The following is a 14,416-nucleotide window of genomic DNA, read 5'->3' on the forward strand; positions in this document are numbered from 1 at the left end:
ATGCAATAAATGGGCAACCTTCCCTGAGGAATCAGGTGGTACCTGAAACAGGAATGCACAGTGTAGATGTGTAACAGAGACCATGCTCACCGTAAACCAAAGCTAACCAGTGGCTCGACTCCAAGTAGAAATCCCTTCTTTCTTAAGAGTTCAGACCTGAAGAGTATGTGAACATAGGGTTACTGGCATGATTAAGCTGAATTTGCTCCTCTTTTGGGGATAAATGTAACTGGGGCTTATTATGTAAAATATATCAGTCTTTTAAAATCCAGAAAAAAACCTGAGAGTCGGAGGTTGCAGTGAGTGGAGACTGCAATGAGCGGAGATCACACCACTGCACTCTGGCCTGGTGGCAGAGCAAGACTCAGTCTCAGAAAAAAAAAAAATCCAGATAAAAAGTATGGCTATTTTTTTAAAAGCACATAGCTCAAAATACATGGTTTTTAAGTTCTGCCTCAAAATGTTGCAGTCTTCAGCTTCTTTTCAGAATTAAAACAAGAATCTGAGTTATAAAGTAGCTTTTTAAATGGTTTGCAATATGATCACAAATTAGGCAAATGTCTGCAGCAATGGCTCAGTGGACTGATTTTCAAAAATAAAATATTTTTTAAAACAGCAGAACTAAACTGGTCTATATACAGAATAACTAGGAGAAAATGTTCTTTTTCATAATGGATTATTAATATACTGAAAACTATCAGTTATATATCACAACCAGTAAAAGTAGCAATTAAGGATTGATGCAGCAGCCCTGTCTGGCCCCAAAAGCTCACATCACACTATGGCCAGGGCCTCTCCCTCCAGAACGCTGGGCAAGTGCACACTCTAGGGTATTGCACAAGTACAGCCTTGCCCAGAGCTGTTAAATGAACCTCCAAAGTCAGACAACCAGTGTGTGGCAGACCTGGCACTTGGGCCCCAGGTTTTTAACTACATTTCTGCTATGACTAACACTGAAAATTTTCTTGTGCCTTTCTTGTCATTTGTTGTATAAATTTTAAAACTGGGCAAAAAAAAAAAATTGGAAAATAAATTCAGGTCATAAAAATATTACAGACATACAAACATACAAAGCAAACATGGGTTTCAGAATGTGTTTCTTCTCTTTTAAGGTTATTTAAACAGTGATTATTTTCACCTGAATTACAATTAATTAATAAACTATGGAGTCATATTCATTTGCTCTTACTTGTTTTATATTTTGGGGTTTCTATTGTTTCTTTTGAAAGGAGTTAGATTGCCAAAACAAGAATTTAGAAAGAAATGGGAGAAATAATGGCACAATCAAATCTGATATTTACAATCTGAAATTATGTGTGTAAATGATTAGTAGTTTGAAATAAATACAAAACACCCTCTGATCATGAAACCGTAGGGGCCATCCCAGGAATCAGAAAATACCAAGAATCTATAGTTAATTTATTCTTTGTAACTCTCTATTACAGCATTTACCTAGCAAGTGGTATCCAGTTAAAGTGTGAATCATAATGCACCTGCAGACAGTTGTCTAAATGCCCAGAGTTCTCTGCTACCACATGGGATTTTACTAGCACTCAGGTTACTGCCAAGAGGGGAACCAAGAAGAAGCTCAAAACCTAATAAGCAAGACTCATAAACACTTCAGTGTTCTTTTCCTTAAGACCAAAGTCTTGTTTGGAAAGTGCTGTTTGCTGATTCCTATTATTATGAGCTGTCAAGAGCTCTTCTCACCAGACTAATAATAGCTCGGGTCCAACATCTCTTTGTGAGCTGCCAGGAAAAGGGGCTCCTCAAATTCTTCTGTCAGATAGCCACCCTCTGGAGCTCTGATTTCATTTCTGACACTGATTTTTGTATTTTTTGTAGAGATAGGTTTTGTATTTTTTTGTAGACACAGGGTTTCACCACAGTGCCCAGACTGGTCTAGCTAGAGCCCAGGAGTTTGAGACCAGCCTGGGCAATATGACTAAGTAGAATTGTATTATTGAATGATCCACATTTAGTTAAACAATTCCTTATTGTTTATTATTTTGCTTGTATTTCCCTATTGTTTGACTATTTTGCTTCTATGTATTTTATTATAAATAATGCTACAGTGAACATCTTTGCACTTATATTGTTTGCAAAAATTCCCATATAATAAATGTATGATGTTGGGATATCAAGATCAGTTCAGATACTTTCAGTCACAACTAAAAATGTTATGTACAAAACAATATTAATTACTTACCTCTCTTTATAAGAAATTTGAAGGTGGTTCTATATTATTTCGGTTCCTCAACTGGATCAGAATCCTGGATATATGTCTCTGCAATTCTCTTGTCCTTCTGATGGTATCAAGCTGACTGTAGCAGACATCTTATCCATACACAGCAGCCTCCCAATCTGGAAGCAAGTAGGAGATAAGGGTAACAAAAGGAGCTCTTTTTGTTGTGATACATGCTTTTTATCAGTAAAAAAGTCTCCAGCTGACATTCTCTTATCTCTCTTTGGACAGAACTGGGCCTTGCGGCTAGTTCTACCTATAGAGAGGCTGGAAAAGATAAGAGGGGAAGTTACAAGATAAGAGTTGAGAGTTTTGGTGGTGGCCAACCAGCAGCTCAAGCTTACTGCCTGTGGTTATGCCATATACAATTTTAGGGGCACTGTTCATACAATGAGTATCATACATTTCTGGTCAAAGCCATAAAATATCTTGAAGAAGGACCACTTTTTCTTGTCCACATAAAGTTTTCATGTTGCTAGAGTAAACAGATAGTTAGACATGAACAGGAGGGGGAGGCTCTGAGAAAAAGGGAGATCTGGAAAATCTCACACCCCAGAGACCACCCAAAACAAGCACACTAGATAGGAGCGGAGAGGAGGGGAAATACCTATGCAAGAAGGAATGACGCCTGTTAAGATACCCAGTTTTCCTCACTCTGCAATTAACCTGTCACAAGGTAGCTAGCTGGGTTCTGCTAAGGAGGGAAAAAGGCAAAAGAGAAATTCCTAAGTGACACACAGGCCAGGAGCAGTGAGTATAGAGTTGACCACCATACAACCTTCTTGGGGTGGCAGGAATGAGGTAGAATTCATACCTAATGCCAGGCCGGCACATGCATATCAACTCACAGTAAGGGAGAACCCCACAACCCTGGGCCGGGAACCAGGTAGGAAAAAGCAGGGACACAAGGCAGAAGCAGGAAAACTAGACAAAGAGAAAAGGAGGAGACTTAATACAGAGGTGGGAACTTCAAGGAATAATCCATCATATTAAAAACCTCAACAAAGAACTCATGGGGCCCCTGGATCATTATCTTTCAGCAGCCCGCTCCACCTTGTCTTTCAGAGCGTACTGTCCCTTTAAATAAGCACCACTGCAGCTGAGCTGCTCTTTCCCTGCAGTATCAGCCGCTCCTCTCTTGGAATATACTCATTTTTTTTTCCACATTAAACATTTTGCTCCCTATTTCTCTCTCTCTTTTTTGTTAATTGAATACATTGCTCCCTGTCTCCCTTCAATAAAGCTCCCTGCTATCTCTGGACTGTCTCTTGGCCAAGATCTTTCTCTCAAAACGACTAGGGGCCCAGGATTACCAAACTTCCCAGTAACAGTATGAGTTAGCAGTGGCCTCAGAGCAGTAGCTGCCACAAACTTCATGAGTAATTCTAGACTGCCATCCTAAAATCTTAAAACCCTACCCACTACCGCCAACAGCCTATGAGACTATGAACTGTCTTCTCCATACAATTGTCAGCAATGTTACCAATCTGTGAAAAAAAAGTTTTAATTTATATACTTTTATTATTCACGAGGTACATATGTTCTTACATTAACTGGCTATGGGTGTTTCTTCTATGGTTTGCCAATTTGTATATCCTGATCCTTTACTCTTTGGGTTTCTATATCAGCATTCCAGGGGACATCATCTATCCTGATTCCTATCTCCAGCCTCTTCATTCAAGAGTACATGACGATTATTTACTTCTTGAAATTGCAAATTGCTTTGAAAGGTAAGCTGTTAAGTTTCTGAGAATAGTAAACTATCTGGTTATGTGAAATGAAATAGTTCCTAGAAAAGGCTGAGGTTAGGAGGAGAAAATGGATATGGGAGGGAGGAAGCTTGGATGTGTCCAGCCTCCCTGCCACTCCCATTTATCACCCCACAGTACTGCTTCTCCTGAGCTAAGCAGAAATTGCTACTGACAACAGACAGATGTGGGTAGAGCTTTTGGTTCAGGAGCTCAACAAGGAGTAGATGTAAGAAGTTCTCCCTTCTGGACTTGATGAATCCTAGAGACAAGCATGTGAAAACCCAGAGAAGACCAAAAGGCTAGGAATGCTGAGAAGAGTTTGCACAGGCTTGATGCACGGACAAAGTGGTGTGGAAATTTGTTTTCATCCTACATAATGTGCCTGCTCTCCACAGTACCCACAGAAATGAGCAGAAAAATCAGTTGAAACTCTCTAGCTGACTCCAACAGGGAAAGCCAAAACTTTTTATCCAGCCCTCTACTCTTCTTCTGCCCTCTGGAAATCAATTCTTTCACCAGCAGAGTATCTTAATTAGATCTGCTTCTCCGATCGTTTGTCTTCCTTGCTGTAACTGAAACCTGCCATTTCCTTAATAATAATATATACCCTGTAGCTCTCACAAAGGAAGCTGAAATAAAAAATCTTTCTGAAGCCTCAAGATGCTTCTGGATCATTTCTCTTTCCTTCTCCCTCAAAAATCCAACTCAATTCAAATACACACACCAGACTATGCTATTCCCTACCCCTCTTTTCGTCAACTACCGATTTTGTCTATTTTGTCCTTTGCACTTGTCTCAATGGCTTTTTTACCATCCTCCTGTTATTATTTGTCTGACTTGACCAACCTCATGGAGGCTGCATCCAACACTAAAATCTCAAGCCTCCATCTATTGTTTTTTAAGCTTAATCACTTAGACCTCATCTTCACGAATAACTACACTTGCTCTCAAATCATGATGTGGGCATCCCATGGATGAGAAAGTCAGCCCCTCCGTCTTAACAGCACTACTCTTGAAAAGTTATTGAAGTTAGAGGCTCAACAAACGTTTCACAGGACAAACACCCTAACTTCTTTCAAATGTAATTTATTAGTACTTTTTCAAAAGAGCTGTTACGCATTTTAAGAATTTATAACACCACATTCCACCTCTCATGTCCTGCTGAGACTCACTAGATTTCCTATACTCCTCCTTTTCTGACCACAAAGCCAGTTCTCAGAGAAGACTAAGGTTACAATGACACATAGGGGAAAGCCAAGTGTAGTGGTTATGATCTGCAGGTAATGACCATGCCCCTGTTTTGTTGCAAAGCAGTTCTTTAAAATCCTATTCTGAAATTTTGAAATTCTTCAAATGTTTAACATTATTTTCTCTAGTGACCACTATTTCTGCAGTTTTTTAGCTCCATTTTTACTCAAAGACCTAACATTAATGCCACTCCTTTGTTTTTGTTTAGGCATTCTTCCTTACCCAGCTGCAATTTTATGATTCATCACTATACTCTCTTCTTCATATTCACTCCTATCTTTCTCTTTCTTCTCTATCATACTCGGACTTTAAAAATCCACCTTGGCAAAACCTAAATAGCTGTGTGGTTTACCATAGCTGTACCCAAGCAACTGAACATGGCTGGAGAAAAAGATTTTCTGGCCTTTTAGTGCATGACCGCAAACCTCAAGTGGACACACAGCACTGATTTAGCAAGCCTAGTATACGGTCCAAATGAATTGAGTTTCCTTCTTTCTGAGACGATGATTTAAAAGCTTCTATCTACCCTTCCTTTTTGTCTCGCTGTTACTGATGCCTTCCTTCTAATTTCACTGAAAAAAAATAGCACTTACCACATGAAAACGACATCATCTTCCCAAACCAAATTTAGCAACCTTCTTATACGTATTCCTGCCTTCCTGTTGGTTATAATGGGAGAACTGCCCTGTGGTAAATTGGGGGAATAAATGCCAGGTGGCTTGTTTCAGGGACTCTATTAGTGCTGACAGTGATTTCAGCTGCCAGTACTTACCAGACAAAAACTACATCATCATCCCAAGCAAATTTAGCAAACTTCTTGTATATCTTCCCGCCTTCCTTTTGGTTATAATGGAAGAACTGCCCCGTGGTAAATGGGGGGGAATAAATGCCAGGTGGGTGGCTTAAGGAAATCTGTTATTGCTGACAGTGATTTCAGCTGTCTGTAGCACTAAAGGGGTGATTCCTGTAAGTACACTAGAAGAACCTGGAGGACAACTTTCAACTCGGTATCCTTACAGATTATCAACAGCTCAATTAGGAAAGAATTTAAAATGTAGGAGGCGGGATTGCCTAGAGAATTGGCACCTGTGCCTGTTTTCCTCCAGCTACATGAAAATCTACTCTTGAGTTAACCAGACCTGTGCAAAGTTTTGTGCCTAGCTGCACAATTACATCTGTCCACTTTCATGAAAATGAGTTTTGCTGCTTTGCCACCAACCTAAACTGAATGCTGTGACAAGAACACCTTCATAATATTTTCTGCTATATTTCCTCAAAGGAGGATTTGAGGGGCAGTGTTTACTTCCAGCAATTGTTTTAGTTTTTTCTTTCATTTCTTCCATTATTTTTCCATTTCCACTGTATGACTGCTTTCAGTACAAACAGTATAAAATCTCTTATTTTAAAAAGAAAAACCTTTCCTTGTCTACCCATTCCCCTACCAAATGCACCTTCATTATTCTGTTCCATATAAAGCAAAAATCTTTAAAACAATTTTTTTTCTATTTCCTGTTTCTATTTCCTCTCCATCTGTTTTCTTAAACTCACCCCAATCAAAATTGTATCCACATACTTCCAATGCAAATGATCTTTTCAATGTCACCAGTGACTATAACCTCCACTTGACCAATACAATGGTCAATTCTGAAGGAAATCAAAACGTTTTAGCCCAACATATATTTCTTTGACATATTTTGAAATGGTTGCCACAGGGTCAGCAGACTCAGGTGGGAGAAATTTGCATCTGTAGTGAATCTCTCTTAAGGCAGCCAGGCTGTGGGAAGTAGAAAACTTCCTTTTCAAAGTTTTGTTTCTTGTTAAAGAATAAGTGCGCTAATAGCTTTGTTAAGCCTACGTAGCTGTTAGACATGCCATGCTTACAGGCATGTAGTACATTCTATGCCACATTTCCCCGTCTTCTTCTGAGCCTTCCAAACTGTTCCAACCTGCTTCTGTTACCCAGTTCCAAAGTTGCTTCCACATTTTTGGGTATCTTTACAGTAGTGCCCCACTACCTTGGCCTTTCAAAGAAGATGAAGTATCAGAAAGATGCTCTCCTGCTGACCTCTAAGAAAAAGTAAACTTCACTGAGTTTTAAAGCTGCAAGGAAATATATACTTCCATATGAACATGAAAGAGGGCCCAGTCTCCAGATGAGAATCCAAGCCCTCCTGCAACACCTTGATTGTAGCCTTGTGAGATGCCCTAAGGCAGAAAACCCAGTTAGACCATAACTGGATTCCTGATTCACAGAAACTATGAGATAATGAATATATATTGTTTTAAGTTCCTAAATTTGTGATAATTTGCTGTGAAACAATAGACATCTAATACATGTGTCAAATTGAAATGTTAATTTGGTAAGTGCAGCAGCCTAAAGATGAAGTTAAAATTTTTTTAAAGGTTATGATTACATAAGAGAAAAATAGTATTGTGACAAAAAGTAATTTAAAGTTTAGATTGGCTATTGAATGGCATTCTCTATATTTTCTGCTGATTAGGCAAAATAAAAATCATTGGTATATTTCCATTGTAAATTTTCAAATAATTTTTAAATACTCACAGCAGGTAAAATATTTTTAAAAAGCCAATTAATAAATCGCAATGTCTCTAATGAATTAGTGTAGCAACAAACACATTTCTAAATGAATTCAAAAGCATCATAGATTAGATAAAATATTGAAAAACTAAATAAAATTCTTATAATAATTTTGTAAAATAGGGTGTCAGGGTAGATACACATTTTTCCAGAACTAAAATATATATATATATATATATATATATATATATATATATATGGCTACTTTTGCTGGTAGGAATTCTCTTTTGGTGGAATTTATATTCAAATTCTTACCTGGTGGAAGGTCAACCCAAAATGGCAGGCTTGCTAGACTTTATGAATTACAATCCTGGCTCTGACTTAAAGATTATAACTTTTAACAGGTCTCCCTTTCAACAATGTCAGTTTTAGAATCATGTAATTATGCATAACGCTGTGCATGTGACAGACATTACGCCATATAAAAGCTTTTACTCTCTAGAGGACTAGAGTCAATTAGGATCAACAAGGAAGTTAAATTTGATAGGCTTGCCGGATTCCAGCTGTGGCCTAATCACAGGTGTCTTCATGGGTCTAGTTCTCACATTTCTAAAAATAGTTCTAAGAAATGTCTCCTGCTGAATACATTCATTTTAAGACAGGCTAAGTAGCAATGACACACACACACACAAAAAAAATTCTAGAGGGGAGACTAGTTATTAAATAGAACTATGACTCTGACTTTCCCATTCTAAATTTCCCTTCTTACCTTTGCCACTTTTCTGTCTTCGTCGTGGATATTTACGGATTTGCATGTGAAAATAGGTCTCTATCATTTGTTCTCAAGTAGATACAGGAACATGTGTTTTGCAACACTTTGTATACTTGTGATTATTTAACTAATCACTTGTAAATGTATACTTATCATCCATCGTCTCTTCTCGAGGACTCAGCCAGGTCTGCATCTGTAGAATCTGCCACAGTTTCCCCAGTGCCAGGTACAACACCCAGCATAGAGGAGATACTGCATAAAGACTGGTTTATAGATTAGTCTTTAAGAGCTACTTTTATAAAGTTTGGTTTTCCATTCAGACTTTCCTCTTATTTCATCTCTATAACAAATATCAGCAAATGAGAAGAAGCGTAACAGTGATTTCCACTGGAACTCAAATTTTTCTAGGAGAGTGATTCTTAGCTAGGAAACATTTTCTTCAATACTAATTCCCAGGCCCTATTAATCAAAATAGTCGACAGAGGTGGAGACCGGGAATATAAGCAACAGAATTTTTAAGCCCCAGATGATTCAGCTAGCACTGAGGACCACAGCTCTAAGCTTGTGTTTCTCAAATTTTAAGGTGTCTAGAATTACCTGGGGTGATGGATAAGAAGTCACATTTCCTAGTCTCATTGTGTAGTGCTAGATTAGATAAATATTTCAGTTCTTCTCTCCCTCTACACGTTTGCCATGTAAGTATGTGGTACCTTTCCACTGTAATGGGGCATACTTCCCCACTCCCTGATTTCTTTTGAGCCACATGACCTGGTTTGGCTGATAGGATGTTACCGGATGTGGCAGAGGCATAGGCTTGAAAAGCACTTGTGGGATCAGTTCTATATACTAGCACTGCTGCTATTACTGTCTTTGAAAATATTATAACAGTGGGAAAATTATGACAGTGAAAGAGATCTGATCTAGCCAGTCTTCATCTTGCCTTTAAACTCCAAACTGCCCTTGGTCATTCCTGGGTTTAGGCCAAGCTAACTGTGAGAGAATTTTAGTTATAGTTGAAATAAAAACAGCTCTTCCCCAAAATTGAACAGCCTTCGTAAAATTAATGAAAGCTCATTAGTTTAGGAGGATGAGAGGAGGCCTGAATTCTGCTAAGATGCAGGCATAAATGATTACCAGCCATTATCCCAGATGTCACAAGATTTGCAACTTACTCCCAATTACTCCTCCAGATAACATCACTATTGTAGAACCCAAGATTGGCCTTTTGAGATGTCTTTTCAAGTTTTTGCATTCCTGATGACTGACCAGCCCCACTCAGTCCCAGGACTCTTGACACAACTGGTCCTGTGGCCCCCACCCAGAAGTGGACTCAGTTCACAAGGACCATTCTCCACACCCCTATGATTGCATTCCCAAATGTCAGCAACACCCATTTCCTTGCCTGACAAACTATCCCTGAAAAACTCTGGCCTCTTGATTTTCAGGGAGATTTATTTGAGTAATAAACTCCAGTCTTCCATTCAGCCAGCTGTGTGAATTAAACTTTTTTCTATTGCAATTCTTTTGCCTTGATAAATCAGCTCTATCTAGGTGGCAGGCAAGATGAACCCATTGGGCAGTTACATTACAATGAGAATAACATGCCTGGTTTAGCAAGCTGACCTCAGGAGAAGAATGAGAGACCCTAGTGTGAGTAACCCCCGACATGGGCTCTGAGGAAGGAGAGCTGTGCAAACCCCAGGCACAATTAGCACCTGAAGAATATCTTATAGTGTTATTACTCAGCTATTTCCTTTACATAATCCTTTATATATAATCATGTATTAGTTTATAGTTGGAACAATTAGTGCCTGGAGTATAACTTACTGCTTACATATATCTAGCTTATATAATCATACTTAGTACTTATATCCAGCATACTTAGTTCCATATAATCTTTCTATATAATCATATAGGTATTGTAGTCGGAGCTGTACCGACACATTTAGGGCTGATTTATAGAATTCTTCTATATAACCATATAGTAGTTTGTAGTAGGAGGAATGCCTAGAGTAGTCACAAAGCTGGAGCAGTACATAGGCAAACAGCCAGACCAGGACAAGAACCAAAGACCCAGGAAGTAGTGTCCTTGCCTGAAAGGACACACGCTGTATGGTAGGCTTGGAGCAAGAGCCTCTCCTCCTGAAAAAAGGAGTTGTAGTACCTCGCATCCACTTCCTGCGGAAAGTAGGCCTCAGACCTGAGACTCGCAAATAACCGAGGGAGAAGAACACCTCTGGTGGGACCGGGTCATGGTGGCTGTACACCCTGTTAGTCTTTTCTTGCTTCTGTGCTAGCTCAAGTCATCCTCCCATAAATATCTTAGAGAAGAGCACAAGTCTGTCAGCTCCCACCGCATTGGCTTACAGTATCTTTCTATCAGAAATTCTTTGAAGTCTCCAGCCCCCAGATAAGAAGCATTGCGCATGACACCTGTTGCACACAGCCCACCTCCTTGCTTCAGTGACCTAATGGGGGTGAACCCCTTTTCTGTACACGACCCTCTACTACTTCACATGGCACAGCCCCCTACTGTGCACGGTCCACCTCTCTGCCCAGGTGACATAATGAGGTGGCCCCCTCACTTGTTACTCACATGATTATATATGCCCTATCACTAAGCCTATAAATGAGGACCTCACTTACGACCCTTCTCCCTGCTTGTACCTAATAAATACAGACGTTTCTGGATGTTCGGGGCCTCACCTGTCTCTGCTCAGAGGTAGCATGCCCCGCCCCCAAGTCCAGCTGCTAATCACCAGTTCTTCAGTGTCCTGTCTCTTTACTTCTCGGATCCTGCACCTCAGCACAGCATAAGGGACACCCCACGAACCTGTGGGGCCAATAGCCCTACACCCTGGAGCAGAGCCAAGTTAATCCAGCCAAACCCAACCTTGATCAGCCACTCCTCCTCCACCCATGACTCCCAGGTGAGTGATGAAGCCCAGCCAAATCAGCAGCACTGCCAGCCAGTTAGCTTAGATCAGATGGCCCCTGTCAACCTGCAGATCTGTAAGCAAAATGCTCCCTAAAATTTATTGTTCATTTGTAATGTAAATAATAGATAACTGATATAATGTACACCAGAAACTCCAATTTGGTGACTAATTAAGAGCAGTTTCTTTTGTTTTCAACTGATAGAAAGCTAAACCAAAGTCACTTAAAAATAAAAGAACATGTTCTGAATTACATAATGAATTTTAAAAGATCCAGCACAAGCTCCAGGAATGACAGATTCCAAGTATTTAGATGGTACTGTAGGAAATTTGTCTCTCCAACAGAGATGCAGCTGGAGCCCATCATCCTAAATGAATTAATACAAACAGAAAACTAAATGCCGCATGTTCTCACTTATAAAATGGAACTGAACATTGGGTATTTGTGGACATAAAGATGGCAACAATAGAAGCTGAGGACTACAAGAGAGGGAGGAAAGAAGGGGAGCAAGGGTTGAAAAGCTAACTATTTGGGTACTGTGGTCAGTACCTGGGTGATGGGATCAATCATAACTCAAACTTCAGCATCATGGTAACAAGTCTGCACAGATACCTCCGAATCTAAAATAAAAGTTGAAAGTATTTTGAAAGAAAAGAAAGAAAGAAAGAAGAAAAAAAAAAACAGAAAAAAAGAAGGAAAGAAAGAAAGAAAGAAAGAAAGAAAGAAAGAAAGAAAGAAAGAAAGAAAGAAAAAGAAAAAGAAAGAAGAGGAAATCAGTATCTACACCTCTCTGTGTTGGCTTTCTTCTCATGGAGGATCTCTATACGTAATGAAGATGATGGCCACCAACAGCTCCAGGTTTGCATTCTACCAAATACGCTATGCTAGGGAAAAGAAATACTACTTTCAAGATAGTTTTAAGAGAAGTCCAAATGCTATAATTTTCATTGGTTCTGAATCACCTGATAATTTCAGAACCAGTTATACAACTCTGATAAACCAGGCTAGTGTATTATGCTGGTTCCTTAAGCTGATGTGGCATTATTCAAAACAAGCCACATGGACTGAGATTGAGCAGGAAGCTGGTTCTGCAAAAAAAAAAAAAAAAAAAAAAAAAAAAAAAAAAAAATCTAGGTGCTGTTACTGAAAGGAGAAACAAATGCCTTGCAGCTAAAAATAAGGAGTCCACAGCAGTAAGTCTTGGTTGGGGATAGCACAACAGGTGATTCTACTTTGGGGAACTCCAGGAGCATATTTTTAAAGATCATTTTAATATTATGGATAGGATCTTCCTACTTTTAGGAATACTCAGAAGAGGCATAATGTAGCCAGTTTTTTAAATATCACAGTGTTTTACATTCAGGATTCATTAAGAAATCCTGAGAGTAATGATTAAAGATTTCAATCTAGTCCCTGGGATTTTGTGACTCAGATGTTGGGATGCCCTAAATTCTTATTTCTTAGTCATGTCTTAGGCTGTAGAGAGTTTGTTTGTTATTTTGTTTTGTTTTTGTTTTGTCTTTGTTGTTGTTGTTGTTGTTGTTGTTGTTGTTGTTTTATTAGTTTCTGTGGACAGAGAGAATATGGAGAGCCTCTTTATTATCTTGACCACTAACACGTAGTTTTGCTACATTTGGTAAGGCAACTTGGCTCTGCTTTACTCAGAATTATCACAGGTAAAAATCAAGCACTTTGGAAATTCTGCTGTAAGATCCTTGGGTTAAAATCCTGGAGTCACAAGCCTAACATACTAGTTCATTTCTTCATTCACTGGAGAAACTAGTTCTTTTGTTTTAATAAAAGGTTAAACAAAAAAGAAGCAAAGAATAAACAACTCTCAGGTTAGATTAAATTCAATTAATAAATGAATTCTCCATAGCAAACTCCTGTTGCCCAGCAGCAGCATTCACTTCCCTCCAGTTCTCTTTTCTTCTATTCGGACCTAGATACCAACAATTTTTGAAGCTAACTTTCTTCCTATCAAATGTCACTCAATCAAAGCTTCTCTTGAATTGTACTTTTAAGTAGATGTCTCATTTAAGATTCAGTAAAATAGAAAATTTTAAAACAATTTTTATGATGCTTTTTAAAACAAAAATAAATGAGACAATATAATTATCAGTGATTCACCTAAAATTATTATTCTCTAGAGGAATAATACATAGTGCTTCATCAAAAGTCCTTACAGCAGTTGAGTGGAACTAATCAGTGCTCTATTCATTGTCATAGCTGATAGGCAGCTGGGGCTATAGGACAGGTAAAAGCTGCAAGACTCATGACTCATCTCTACTGCTACATACTATTGATCAAAAGAGAATTATGGAGTCAACTCAGACTTGAGAGAAAGGGGTTACACAAGGGCTCAATTAACAGGAGTCAATACATAGTCATTTTCAAAAATATGGAACAGCAGATATACAGCAGTTACTATGCCATAGCAATTCTGAAACCTACATGGACATGTTACTAATTCCTCTAGTGGAATACTAGGATCTGCTACCTAAGAGTGATTTTTCATGGTTCTTCACTTGACTCTTAGCTCCTGGCTCTGAACTCTAAATTATTCTTCCTTTTCCACAAAAAAAAAAAAATACCTTCAACTAAGTAACTGTCTATATTTCTTCCTAATGGTTGAGGGTCCAGAGGCCTCTGTTACTTTGCATCCATTAAGGTGATTCCTTGTGTTATAAAATTCTAAGGATTCTGACAAATGGGTAGTGTTATTTGTCCACCATTAAAATGCCATACAGAATAGCTTCACCATCCTAGCAAATCTCCTATGCCTCATCCATTTAATCCTGCCTACTCCACATACCCCTGGCAACCACTGATTTGCTTATTTTGTCACCGTAATTTTGTCTTTTCTAGAATGCCATATATATGGAATCCTTTTCAAACAGTTTTCTTTTTACTTAGCAATATGC

At 38.8% G+C, this 14,416-nt stretch overlaps 1 long non-coding RNA gene across 1 annotated transcript in view; it reads right to left on the reverse strand.

Moving 5' to 3' along the window:
* Positions 1–14,416, reverse strand: part of LOC120364302 (uncharacterized) — a 222,015-nt gene that overhangs the window by 193,604 nt on the left and 13,995 nt on the right. The window contains exon 2 of the long non-coding RNA XR_005579592.1: positions 2,210–2,364. This is a non-coding gene — a long non-coding RNA (uncharacterized LOC120364302). The remainder of the gene's footprint in view (positions 1–2,209; positions 2,365–14,416) is intronic.

The sequence above is a fragment of the Saimiri boliviensis genome, chromosome 5 (genome assembly GCF_048565385.1).
Source record: "Saimiri boliviensis isolate mSaiBol1 chromosome 5, mSaiBol1.pri, whole genome shotgun sequence".
NCBI lineage: Eukaryota > Metazoa > Chordata > Mammalia > Primates > Cebidae > Saimiri > Saimiri boliviensis.